The sequence below is a fragment of the Fringilla coelebs genome, assembly GCF_963513975.1.
Source record: "Fringilla coelebs genome assembly, chromosome: 1".
Taxonomy (NCBI): Eukaryota; Metazoa; Chordata; class Aves; order Passeriformes; family Fringillidae; genus Fringilla; species Fringilla coelebs.
The window spans coordinates 152,591,035-152,604,618 of NC_140028.1; the positions used below are offsets into that span (position 1 = coordinate 152,591,035).

The following is a 13,584-nucleotide window of genomic DNA, read 5'->3' on the forward strand; positions in this document are numbered from 1 at the left end:
GCTGACCTAATAAAGCTCTGCCTAAACTGAGGTGCTAGTTCTGTCAGGTGTTGAGCTCTGTCCCCAAGTGATATTTTGAGGCTTCTCCTGAATTTGCCAGGAGAATTTGGGATGTTCCATGAGTGACTTCTGCCCAGCTGGATCCCAGTGGGATCCTGGCAAAGTCACTGTGTAATCTGGAGTTCAATATTTTAGAGTTTTGGTATCTCAGGACACAGATGCTGCTTAATTCTTGCTAATCTGGGCTTTTCCAGGGAAAACTTTCAGTAACAAAAATCTTCTGAAAACTTCTGGAATATGCTCATATTCTGAGTGGGTTTGGTTTGAATTGATTCTGACACTTCATGTTGTCTGGGCAATGATTTTGAGTGTCATTAAGTTCTGTAGCAGAGGATGCCCTCTAGTCTAGAAGCCAACAAAAAATGGAGAGGGTCTTCAGCTGAGATAGGACAAGGGAGAGTGGTTCAAACTGACAGAGAGAAGGTTTAGATGGGATATTGGGAAGGAATTCCTGGCTGGGAGAGCGGGCAGGCCCTGGCACAGGGTGCCCAGAGCAGCTGTGGCTGCCCCTGGATCCCTGGCAGTGCCCAAGGCCAGGCTGGACAGGGCTGGGAGCAGCCTGGGACAGTGGGAGGTGTCCCTGGAATTCTGATTCTGTGCTTTACCTGGAATCTGAATCTGTCCCTGCAGTTCTGATTCTCTGATTTACCTATTTTGACACTAGACAAAGTGTATCACACTCTCTGTGCTGCTGAGCAGCTGTGGCTCCTGGAAAAGCTTTTTAGCTGGAAGAAGGAGGGGAAGAAAAACCCAGCCTGGGCACAGCACCATGCCAGGGCTGCCTTACAGTGCTCATTCATTGCCCTGAGTGCAGGCTCAGCTTGTCCCCTGCTGCAGAAGCACAGCAAGGAGCTGTAATTCTTCACTGGGCAGCCCAGGCTGTGCAGTACCAGGTTTGGAATATTCAGCTGTCAGACAGTGGGTCCCTGAAGCCCTGGGCAGTTTGTCTGTCCTCAGCAGGAATATCTGTCCCCTGGTCCCAGCACCCACTGCTCCAGGGGCAGGAGCTCAGGGAGGCTCTTGTGTCTCAAGAACCAAGGGAGATTTGGTGCTTGGTGTCATCAGAGCTGCAGGTCACCGATGTTTCAGCAGCTGGTTCAGGAGCAGGAGATTCCAGAAGATAAGCAGGGAACTCAGTGATTACTTAGCCCTGGAGCAGCAGCAGTCCTGTGTCTGCACAGGGTGTAAATGCCTTTTTATCTTCTCCTTCTGATCCACGTTCATGGTTTTGCTCTTGAGAATTCACAGAGAAATCAACTGATGATTGAGACTTTGAACCTGCTGTTGTGCAGTGGAAAATAAAGATTGTTTGGTTTTTAATGTGTTGCTCTAACACTGCTTGTGTTGCTGTCTGGCATCATTTAAAAATCAAAAGTTGTAATCCTTTTGCCTAAAAAGAGTGATGAAGCATCTGCTGTATCATCATTGTCCCCATACTGATGTGGAAAGGTAATAGCAAAATCCTAGAATCCCAGAGTGATTTGTGTTGGAAAGGACCTTCTGTCTGATCCCATCCTCCCCTGCCATGCAGGGACACCTCCCGCTGCCCCAGGCTGCTCCCAGCCCTGTCCAGCCTGCCTTGGGCACTGCCAGGGAGCATCCACAGCTGCTCTGAGATGTGCCAGGGCCTGCCCACCCTCCCAGCCAGGAATCCCCTCCCAAGATCCCATCCAGTCCTATTCTGCAGCTCATAAAAAGCCATCACTGAGCAGAGGAGAGGCTGAGCTTGCTGTGGGGTGGATTCATCTTAGTGTTCATCACCTTTGGTGGGACTGGTTGTTGGGGACATGAGGAATGCCTGCATCGCTCTCCCTGTGTGTTCCTGCACATCTGAAATACTTCCCCTCAAATACACAGCTTATTTAACCTGTCACACTGATCTGCTGCTCTTTATTGAGGGCACATCTGGCCATGAGACTTGGGTTTATAGAAATGGATATCGATGACCTTCATGGAAATATTTATATGTTTATTAACCAAATAACATGCATTTTCAGAGCTTTTATCCCACTGTCCTGGTCATGCTGCCAGCCTGTATTCTGTTGAACTTCGGTATTTTTTCTTTTTTTCCTCTGAAGCATCCATGCAAAATCTACGGCCATAATAAGTTTCCCACCTGAAAAGCCCGGAGTTAAATAAATCCAAAATCCCTATTGTGCTTATAGGTCAGGCCTGGGGCAGCTGTGAGTTGGGGTGAAGCAGCACAGGTCAGTGGTTCCACCACCCTGGAGTCCCTGTAAAATGCTCCAGTCACAAGCACCAAGCAAAGCTCAGCTCCAGGAGCACCCACTGATCTCTGCATGGATCCTTTCCCATAACATCCCATGAAACAGGTGGGTTTGGAAGTGCTCACTGAGGTCCATCAGCTGTCCTGAGCTGAGACCTGCAGCTCCCTGCCACCCACACGTGCCCCTGGATAATCCCCTCCATCCCCAGGACAGGTCACAGGCTGTGACCTGGTGTAGGTGAGCAGACATTCGTGGGCAGCTGGGCCCTGGCGTTATGAAACCTGGCAGGCATCAGCCTTGAAAACCTAAGGAGATCTCAGGCTCATGAATTTTCATGCTTTCTTACACTAATAAATGTCAGGGACAGTTGGGAATTCTCCAGGAGCCGTTTGGCTCTGAAGCTGTGTCTGTGGCAGCCTGCAGGGCCCAGGGGGGTGGGAAATCCAAACTTTGCTTCTGTTTGCCCACAGCAGGGCCTGAGCTGACACTGCAGACAACATTGCTTCATCTGGTGTGGCTTGGTAAAATCATGGTTGGTGCCTGCAGCTTCCTTCTTGGTTTTCCTTTTCCAAAGTGGAGCAAAGCCAATGTTTAGTAGTTCACTGGCATTAGGGAATTCTCCATTCTGGGGGCATGGGTTTGTTTGATACAGAGTCATGGAGTGGTTTGGATTGGAAAGGAAGGGACCCTAAGGGTCATCCCAGTGCCACCCCTGCTGTGGCAGGGACACCTCCCACTGTCCCAGGCTGCTCCAAGCCCTGTCCAGCCTGGCCTTGGGCACTGCCAGGGATCCAGGGGCAGCTCTGGGCATCCTGTGCCAGGGCCTGCCCACCCTCCCAGCCAGGAATTCCCACTTCCCAATATCTGATATTAGTCTCTCCCCTCTCAGTTGAGGCCCATCACCCCTTGTTCTATCACCATTTTCTCTCTCTGTCTTTTACCTAAGCCCCTTTAGGTGCAGGCAGGACATGGCTGCACATTCTGATTTTTGGCTGTCCCTAACACTGCTGACCATTCCACTGAGCCCTGGATCTGCACAGCAAGAGTTTGTTGTGGGTGCAAGTGGAATAAACCCCAGGGGCTGTTCTGGAAGCATCTCCAGCCTTGCCAGGGAGCTGGGGGGAGCAGCCCAGTCCTGCTGCTGCTGCTCTGGCTATGGTGTGTGCAGTAACAGGGGGATCCTTGTGCTGGACCTCTTGAACAGCCTGTTACACCTTGGCTGAGAGACTTTGTAAAAACCAGTAAAAGTGTTAGTTTTTAAAAAGGCACTGAGAGATAATCCCTTACAAATGCCCTGTTTGTTGCAGTTGTGGGCTGGGGAGGCTTTTGTGCTGCTTTGCTCTTGTGTAGTGCCAGGTGAGCTGGGCTGCTGGAGCTCCCAGGAGGCTGGGGTGATGTGAGTATAAAAAAGGTTCAGTAAGAGCTGCTCACAGTCTGGTGTCTCTGGCAGCCCTTGTGCTCATGAGTTATGGGATGTTTGGTGACTCCTGGTAGTGCTGGCATGTTTCATTTCAGGAGAATTGCTCTTGCAGCCTTTGATCCTGGGCAGAACTCCTGTCCCACACACTGGTGGGTGCTGTTCCAGAGCTGCCGTGGACCAGGGCCATTCTCAGATCTGTTTGCATGTAGCAGCCCTGGTGTGGAGAGCAGGATTTGATCTGTGAGGATGTTCCTGGTCTCTCTAACTCAGCTGTGGCATCAAGGAGCTCCTTCCCATCCTTCCTGGTGCAGGAAGGCTTCTCAGGAAGGCTTAGAGCCTCTCATTAGTGGACAACTGACATTTGGATAATGAAAGCTGCTTCTTCTCCTTGCTGCCATCAAACAGCTCATTAATGCTCCCCAGCCAGGGCAGAATGGGTGCTGGAAGAGCTCCAGCCTTGAAGGATGATTTCATAGTTCAGGAGTTGACTCTGTTCTTGCTGCTCCTTGTATAATGTATAATGTGTGTGCAACAGAGTCTTTATGAATCTCAGATCATTAAAAATGCTATTTCTGGCCTGTAGTATCTCAGAAGATGCAGGTTGGATAATGCTGGCAGGGGGTGGGTGTGGGGATGTGCTTTGACAAATAAAGCAGATGACAGGAGTCACAGTGGATCTGTATTGATCAGACAGAACAGTAGGAAGAATTCCTGAATTCTTAAACCATCTATTTTTAGATGGAGTTCGTCTGGGCTGAAGGCTTTCTGTTCCCTGAATTGTTCCAAAAATAAATATTTCAGAAGAGGATTAAACTTGAATGTGAGAGTCAGTGTTTTTTATGCATCAGTGTTCATGGAAGGAGCTGGTCAGAAATCACTATTCTCCTTAAATTTGCATGCTCTGAATCCAAATTAAAGCTGCTTTCACCAAAACTACTCATCCACACGGGAGGCTGGAGGTGCTGGTGAGAATGCAACTGTGAGAGCTAATTTTAGCTAATTCAGTCCTGTGAGCAGCAGAGTCCTTCAGCTGTGAAAAGAGACACTTCGCTCTTGCTTAAATCACTTTCTTTTTTTATTGAGCTTCTGCTGAGCACGGACAGGCTTTGCTGATTCTCACCAAGGGCAATTTCTGCCTTGGCTTTTGGTGCTGGCTTCCTTTTGGTGTGAATCTGGATGTTAAAGGTTTTTTTTGTCTTGTTTTGACACTTCGGAAATATCTTTGAATCTTTCTACGCATCGCTTGTGTCAGAGTCCTTCATCTCAGCTTGTCTGGGTGTTTGCAGCCTCCTGTCACACAGAGTTTATGTGTAACACCGTCTCTCCCACGTTCCTGTCTCAGGCACTCACAAAGCAGAGGGCTCTGGCTTCTGGGAGTTTCCTTCCCAGGTGAGTGCAGCCCTTGGTGCTCTGCCCAGCCCTCCAGAGCCCTTTGGGAAGGTCCTTGGCTGGTCCTTGACACGGCACTGTGGCAACCCGTGAGTCACTCCTCAACTTCCCAGAGTCATTGCACGTTGTTTCTTCTTTTCAAATTGCTCCTGACATCCCCAAATCCGTGGTGCTATAAAAACAGCCCGGCTTGTGCAGCTGCTTATTTCCTGTCTGACTGTATGAACCTCACTGGGCTTTGACTTTGTCAGCCCCAATCGCTGCCCCAGACTCTCATTTTAAAGTCTGTCCCCTCGGATAAGGATGAAATGTGGATGCTGCCAAAGAGTGTCTGCTTGCTTTGCAGTGGAGGGCCTTCATCCTCCCCTGTTCTACCTGGGTCTGGGGAGGATCCTCTCCTTCTCCAGGCGGCAGGACTTGCGTGACTGCCGTGGAGCTCCGACTTGCTGCTCATGAATATTTCCCTAGAAAATGCTTCACTCTTCAAGTGCAGTGCAAATACATCCTGTGTTCTGAAGACTCTTTAAATTATTAGTCTAACTCAACTTCTCTTGGGAGAAGCTCCACTCAAAAGCCTGCAGTTAAATGTGAAAGCAGTCTCTTTCAAATCCCAGAATCACTTGAGTTGGAAAAGATCTCCAAGGCCATCGAGTCCCAGCTGTGCCCAATCCCCTGAGTGCCACCTCCAGGTGTTCCTGGGACACCTCCAGGGATGGGCACTCACAGCCTCCCTGGGCAGTTCCAAGGCCTGAGCACCCTTTCCATGAGGAAATTCCTGCTGCTGTCCAACCCAAACCTGCCCTGGCCCAGCCTGGGGCCGTTCCCTCAGCTCCTGTCCCTGTTCCCTGGAGCACAGCCCGACCCCCCGGCTGTCCCCTCCTGCCAGGAGCTGTGCAGAGCCACAAGGGCCCCCTGAGCCCCCTTTGCTCCAGGCTGAGCCCCTGCCCAGCTCCATTATCCATTTCTCCTAGGATTTACTGTCACCCTTATGCAGATGCCTCGTGCCAGTGTAAGAACAGGAGTTTGATGCTGAACAAAAATTCATTGAGTATCGGGCAGCGGTGCCCATGAAGGAAAAAAAAAATCCATCATGTATTTGTGAATAAACTCTCGGTTTAGGATCTTGGTGAGTTCAGGAACAGGCAGAGAGACAGTGTAGGAGGTTGTGGCCATAAAGGCAATTTTCCTTCTCAGGGAAGGTGTCCCTGCCCGTGGCAGAGATTCCAATGAGATCTTTAAGGTCCCTTCCACCCCAGACCATGCTGTGGTTCTGTGACTCCTTGTCAGGTTGTTGTGGTTATTGCTGGGAAGAGGCAGGGATGGAAATCTGAGCTGCCCAACCTGGATTTCATGGCCAGGGTGTATATTTAGCTCAGGGTTCAGCAGCCTCTGCCTTTGGAGCCGGCACCCGACACCCTGGGACTGCTTTGCATGTGGAATGTTGGAGCTGGGATGGGCAACGCCCCTCCTGGCTCCTCTATCAAGTGATCTCCGTGCCCTGTGTGCTGGAGACAGGAGCTATTTAAAGGGAGCTGTTTATCCCGAGCTTTGGGAAGCAGGCCTGAAGGGTGAGAGAACAGGAAACTCCGAGGTGGAGGGCACAGAAACACTCCTGAGTTTGGGGTGGGAAAACAGACAGTGCTGCTTGTGTAGGGGGTTGAAGGGAGCTGATAGGGGCTGCCGAGGTGGGGAATGGCACATTCCTTCTTTGTTCCAGCCTCAGTGGCTCTGGAGTGCATTCCACCTGGCTGGGGTCACTGATAGTGCAGGCACTGCTCTGCTCCCTGTGTGTGCCATCCTGGGATTGGGACACTGATAGTGCAGGCACTGCTCTGCTCCCTGTCTGTGCCATCCTGGGCTGGGATTGGGTCACTGATAGTGCAGGCACTGCTCTGCTCCCTGTCTGTGCCATCCTGGGCTGGGCTGGGACACTGATAGTGCAGGCACTGCTCTGCTCCCTGTCTGTGCCATCCTGGGCTGGGATTGGGTCACTGATAGTGCAGGCACTGCTCTGCTCCCTGTGTGTGCCATCCTGGGATTGGGACACTGATAGTGCAGGCACTGCTCTGCTCCCTGTGTGTGCCATCCTGGGCTGGGGCTGGCACACTGATAGTGCAGGCACTGCTCTGCTCCCTGTCTGTGCCATCCTGGGCTGGGACTGGGACACTGACAGTGCAGGCACTGCTCTGCTCCCTGTGTGTGCCATCCTGGGATTGGGACACTGATAGTGCAGGCACTGCTCTGCTCCCTGTCTGTGCCATCCTGGGACTGGGACACTGATAGTGCAGGTACTGCTCTGCTCCCTGTCTGTGCCATCCTGGGATTGGGACACTGATAGTGCAGGTACTGCTCTGCTCCCTGTCTGTGCCATCCTGGGATTGGGACACTGATAGTGCAGGTACTGCTCTGCTCCCTGTCTGTGCCATCCTGGGATTGGGACACTGATAGTGCAGGTACTGCTCTGCTCCCTGTCTGTGCCATCCTGGGATTGGGACACTGATAGTGCAGGTACTGCTCTGCTCCCTGTCTGTGCCATCCTGGGATTGGGACACTGATAGTGCAGGCACTGCTCTGCTCCCTGTCTGTGCCATCCTGGGCTGGGACTGGGTCACTGATAGTGCAGGCACTGCTCTGCTCCCTGTCTGTGCCATCCTGGGATTGGGACAATGATAGTGCAGGTACTGCTCTGCTCCCTGTCTGTGCCATCCTGGGATTGGGACACTGATAGTGCAGGCACTGCTCTGCTCCCTGTCTGTGCCATCCTGGGATTGGGACACTGACAGTGCAGGCACTGCTCTGCTCCCTGTCTGTGCCATCCTGGGCTGGGGCTGGGACACTGACAGTGCAGGCACTGCTCTGCTCCCTGTCTGTGCCATCCTGGGCTGGGGCTGGCACAGTCACTGTGCACACAGACAGCCCTGGGTGCTGCAGCTGGAGACTGGCCAGCGGGGATCCTCGCATCCTTTTTGGGTGCCTGACCAAGATGGGCTCAGTGCTTTTCCCAGGAGCAGCCAGAGCTGGGAGTTCATCCTGCAAGGGGCTGTCCTTGCAAACTGGTAGAGATGAGTAGGTGCTACTAAGAGTAGTAAGAACCATCAAAATCACAAAACCCTGAAGGGGGTTGAAATGTGGATATGATTTTGGCTATGAACTCCCAGGAATAAGCAGGGTGTTAGAGATGGGCTGTGCTTGCTGAGCTCCTGGGTGGGAACTGGGGTAGTCAGTGTGCTAATGGGATGCAGTTTTTCTGGGAGGGGAATCTCTGAAGTTGGAATGCTCTGTGCTAACAGGATGGGGAGCAGAGGAGCTGAGGAACAAGAACTGCTGGTGCAGGATGTGGAACTGGATCTCAGAGGGAGCAGACTGCAGGCCAGGCAGTGCCTGTTCCCTGATAGTGCAGGCAGGGCCCTGGGGAGTGCCATTCCTGGGATCCCTGCTCTGCCTTGGGCTGCTTTTCCTTGGCAGCTCTGGGGAAACAGTGCTGGGGAGGAAGGAAGGAAGTTGGGAGCTTGGGGTCACAGTGCAGGGACAGCTGTCTCTGCTCCTTAAAACAGTTCTCAGAGGTGTTTCTCCAAACTGCAGAGCAGTGCTGGTTAGCCATGGCCACAGGAGCTGGGATTTGCTGGATATATGGCTTTTCTCCTGTTCAGCAAAGCTTCTGGAACAGCCAGAGTCTTCCTCAATTTATCATGTGAAGGGATGGGGTAGGGTCTCTCAGATTATTTTAAGACCCAATACATAAGAAATCTTTGCAGCCACACCTTCAATTTCAGCAAATCTGTTGGTTTTTAGATATTTAACACCTCTGCTTGTCAGTGAGAACACCCCCTAACTTACAGAGCATCGGTTTTACAATGGGGCAGTTAAGACCCCCACAGCACAGGAATTCTGCCCTTCAGGGGTTATTTAGATAGCAGCTAGAGGTGCAGCTTTACCAAAGGAAAGGTTGGTTTGCCCAGACCGAGGAGCTGTGGTGGATTTTATCTCACAGTTACCAGGCTGACCCAGCATTGCCCCATCTGAACTGGAGCAGCACTAAAAAAGCAGCTCCTGCTTCTCATTTTCTGCAATTCTGCCCAAAAAAAAGAGGTCTCTGGGTTGTTTTTCTTAACAAATAAGGTAAAGTTTTGGTGGTTTCAGTGCAAAGAGATTGGAATCTCCTGTGTGAGAGTGGATCTCAGCAAGAGCAGTGGGCTGGAGGCCAGGGCAGCAGCCAGGGGGGCTGTGATGCCTTGGAGGGGCTGGGGGTGTTCTCCGGTGGAAGGAGCTGGAGAGAAGGACCCTGGGGTCCCAGTTGGTCACAGGGGGGGTCACCTGCCCAGAAGGATGTGGAGGAAGGAGGTGTGGTGCTGCTTTGTGGTGTGTGTCAGCAGTGTCCCTCTGGGGAAGGCACTGAGCGCCTGGTGCAGCTGAATCCTGCCCCAGAGACTCCTCCTTTCCTTAATTAATGTGGTAACTCACCTTCCCAGCCCTTCTGAAGGGAGCAGGGCTCATCTGGAAGGCTTTTCTCCCTCCTGAGTGCTTCACTGAAGCTAAAATGACACTTTACACTGGGCTGTTTCCTCCTTTAGCTAAAAGCTCTGGCATTTCACTTCCCTGGAACACGAAATGTCCATCTGTGGGGAGAGGAGCGTGGATTGGTGTTTCTGTCTGACTGAGATGATATTTTCCTGGGAGATTGGCTTGATGACTTGCAGTGGTAGAGAACAAGTTGGACATTTATTTCTCCATGGGGATTGAAATACTTTAACACTGTGGCTCAGTTTATGTTCTCTTCTGCAAGGGGGCTGGAAGGAGTAATTACTGGGATAGAAATTTTTTTATCAGCTGTGTTTGCTTCACAATTAAGAAACATTAGCAACAGAATATAAAATATTGAGTAGAAAAATTTGGAGCAGGACAGCCAGGTGAGGAGATGGTTCCTGGTAAATCTGGTGGGAGCAGCTGCACTGGAGTCACAGCAAAGGCAGGAAAAGAGCTGGAGCAGATCAGGGTGGGCTCGTGACTGGGATGTGGCTGTCACAGGTGGCTGGGCAGGTGTGACAGGGACTGCCAGGGGCCCTGTGAGCTCTTAAGCCATTCACTGAGCACCTGAAATGCTGCTTAGGGCAGGGATGTCCTGATCAGCCTGGATTAATTCAGCTTTAATGCTGTGTTTGGAGAAACCTATTAAGGTGTGCAACGAGGGAGAAGTGGCTCACAGTGTTCGTGGAATATCCTGAACAGCTGAGCAGGTGTTGATGGCAAATAGCAATCCCAGGGTGGTTGGAGTGTGAGGTGACCTCTGGATGCCAGCCAGGCCAGCCCCTGGCAGGGCAGGGTGCCCTGGGCTGTGCCCAGGGGTTGGGGATGTCTCCAGAGAGGAGACTCCAGCCCCCCTGGGCAGCTGTTGCAGGGCTCTGCCCCTCCATGGACAGGGGCTGCTCCTGCTGCTGGGCTGGAACTGCTCTGGGTTGGGTGGTGGCCGCTGCTCCTTGTGCTGGCACCGGGCAGAGTCTGGCACCCTCCTCCTGCACACAGCTGGAGAGATTTGTGTGGATGGAGGGGATCCCCTGGGAGCCTTCCCTTCTCCAGGCTGAGCAGGCCCAGCTCCTGCAGTCCCTGCTCATCAGAGATGCCCCAGAGCCCTGAACATCTCTGTGGCCCCTGCTGGACCCTCTGCAGCAGCTCCTTGGGCTGGGGAGCCCAGAGCTGGACAGGACACCCCAGCTGTGCCTGAGCAGGGCTGAGTGGAGGGGCAGGATCCCCTCCCTCACTCAGGAGATCTTACTCCTGCTGAGGAGGGAACACCAAGAAAAGCTGCCTGGCTCACTGGAGGGGGACTGCAGCAAAACCTCCCAGGCCTCAGTTAATTCTGAGGAGCAGCACTCATGTCCCAGCATCCCTGACTCCTGCCATCCAGGGCTCTGTGCTCACACAGCTCCCTCTGCTTTGTCTTGCAGATCAGCAGCTCCTGAGGACTGAAGAACCTGCCCAGGGAACACCTGCTCTGAGGTAGGAACTGATTTTCTGCTGACCCAGCAGGAGGTGTTTCATTCAGAATCAGGGTTTGTACAGCTGTGTGTGCCACCAGAGCAGCTGTGCTGGGAACTGCAGCCCCAGCCAGAGATGTGAGGTGGGAATTCTGCCCCTGGGAGCTTGTGTGGAGCAGGCATGGCTGGAATGCACTCACCTTCCATTCTGCTCTGAGAAACCTTCTAATGACTGCTCCTTTTACATCCTGCCCCTTGAAACCCTTCCAGACAGAGTCAGAGAAAGGTTTGGGCTGGAAGGGACCTTAAGGATCACCCAGTGCCACCCCTGCCATGGCAGGGACACCTCCACTGTCCCAGGCTGCTCCCAGCCCTGTCCAGCCTGGCCTGGGACACTGCAGGGATCCAGGGGCATCCATGGCTTCTCTGGGAATTCCATCCCAGCCCCTCCCCACCCTCCCAGCCAGGAATTCCCAATTCCCAATCTCCCACCCATCCCTGCCCCTGGCAGTGGGAGCCATTCCCTGTGTCCTGTCCCTCCTTCCCTTGTCCCCAGTCCCTCTCCAGCTCTCCTGGAGCCCCTTCAGGCCCTGCCAGGGGCTCTGAGCTCTCCCTGGAGCCTTCTCCTCTCCAGGGGAACATTCCCAGCTCTCCAGCCTGGCTCCGGAGCAGAGGGGCTCCAGCCTTTCAGGTATTCATTGATGTTTCAGACATTGCTGGGGTTCTGTTTGGGATAACAGGGCTGGTGTGGAACTCCAGGCTTATCTTTTCTGGCCACTTTCTTTCCTTGCCTTTTCTGCTTCAAAGGGCTCACATCTTGTTTAACTTGGTCATCCAAATCTTCTTTTTATCACAGTAAGAGGACTACAAAAGATTAAAATGGGTAAACTAGGCTAAGAAAAACAAGTCTGATTTGATTTGTTGGGAATTGGGAGAAGCAGATCATGCAGGATTTTTATCCTAGCTGTCCTCTGGGGGAGGCACAGCACAGCTCCAGTTCTGGAATCTGCCCTCAGCTCTGCAGTGGGGATGTCTGAGGTGCAGGTGCTCACCTGATGTGCTTTGGGGGAGGAATTACAATTTATTCCTGATTTTGTGTAGACTGAGAGACCCAGGTGTTTCTGCAGAGCAGTTTGGGATTGTTCTCAAATGCTGGTTATGTCTTGGAGTCCTGAGAGGAATATCTGCTGTTTTCTTCCCTGTTTGAGCCATCCATCTGCCTTTTCCTGAGCTGTCAGTGGCAGTGACCCTTGGCTCTCAGGAGTGCAGAGGGGTCACATGGACAGAGCTGTAACACCTTGATTTACCATCACCAGCTCTATCACTGTCATCTCCTGGAACTGCCTGCAGGTCACAGGAGCCTCTCCTAAAACTCAGCTATGGGATAAAATTATTCCTCTGGTGCCTTTTTCTTTCCAGTGTCCTTAAGTGTCACATGCAAAGATAACCCTGTAGGTGCAGAGTCCTTCATTTTCAGTGGGGCTGATGCTCCTGCTCGTGGTGGGACGGGAAGAGGCTCCTGTGTCCCAGTTCCCCAGGGGGCTGGGAGGGGCTGCCAGCGCTGCAGGGGCTGTGCCCAGGCTCCCTGGGCATTCCTGCTGCCACTCCCAGGGCTGTGGCCACCAGCCAAACCGTCTTAAGCTGTTGTCTCAAAGCCACTTGAAGAGAAGCCAGGGAAGATGGCTTATCTCCCCTGGGTGGGCTGGAGGGGGGCCTGCCCAGAGCTTGTCCCCACGTGCTTGTCCCCGTGGCCTGGGTGGACCTGCCGGGGTCACAGGGTGTCACCTCCTCAGGAGGAGCCGGGAAGGGAAGGTGACAGAGGAATGGGAGAGCTTGGTCTTCTCCTCCCTCACCTGCCACTCTTGAGTGGGTTTTATTGTTCCTCTTTTCTGCTCTCTTGGCTTGGCCCGGTGTGGTGTGAAGGTCTGCCAGGCTCCTGGGATGTCTGGACTGGGTTTGGACTTGATGGAATATCTGCAGTTGGAAGAGACCCTTAGGGGTCATGGAGTCCAGTGTGCTGCTCCTCACAGGAGCACCTGGAGCAAGGAGAGTGCTCTGCAGCCCCCTGCAGCTCTGACACTCTGCTGTGCCTCCCAGCCTGGCCAGGAGGTGACTTTGCCATCAGGACCTTGCCCTGCTCCGCCGTGCAGACCGGAGTTGTGGCAGGATTGCCTGGGGCAGCCCTGGCTCCACTGCCCTTGCCCAGGGCTCCAGGACGTGCAGGTGCTTCCCCCAGGCTGCACTGGGCAGCTCAAGTGCTTCCTGGAGTGATTTATCTGGGAATGTGTAAGGCAGGCTCAGTGTGAGGATGAGGAGCTGCAGCTTCCTCCCCCACATCCTGGGGCAGCTGGGAGAGCAGGCACGGGGAAGGAGCTGGGCTGCTCCTGCTGGAGTGACCGGGCTGAGGATATCCTGGGTTCTTTACACACCTCTAATCTCAGACTGTCCCTCAGGAATCCCCCAGTTCCTCCTGCTCACTCCACTGGGAGCTCTGCAGCCAAGCCCAGGGGAATGT

At 53.0% G+C, this 13,584-nt stretch overlaps 1 protein-coding gene across 6 annotated transcripts in view; it reads left to right on the plus strand.

Moving 5' to 3' along the window:
- Positions 1 to 13,584, plus strand: part of MAP4 (microtubule associated protein 4) — a 152,002-nt gene that overhangs the window by 19,495 nt on the left and 118,923 nt on the right. For all 6 annotated transcript variants that reach the window (XM_084213525.1, XM_084213526.1, XM_084213529.1 and 3 more), the window contains exon 2: positions 11,040 to 11,091. The gene's annotated coding sequence lies outside the window, so the exon portion shown is untranslated. The remainder of the gene's footprint in view (positions 1 to 11,039; positions 11,092 to 13,584) is intronic.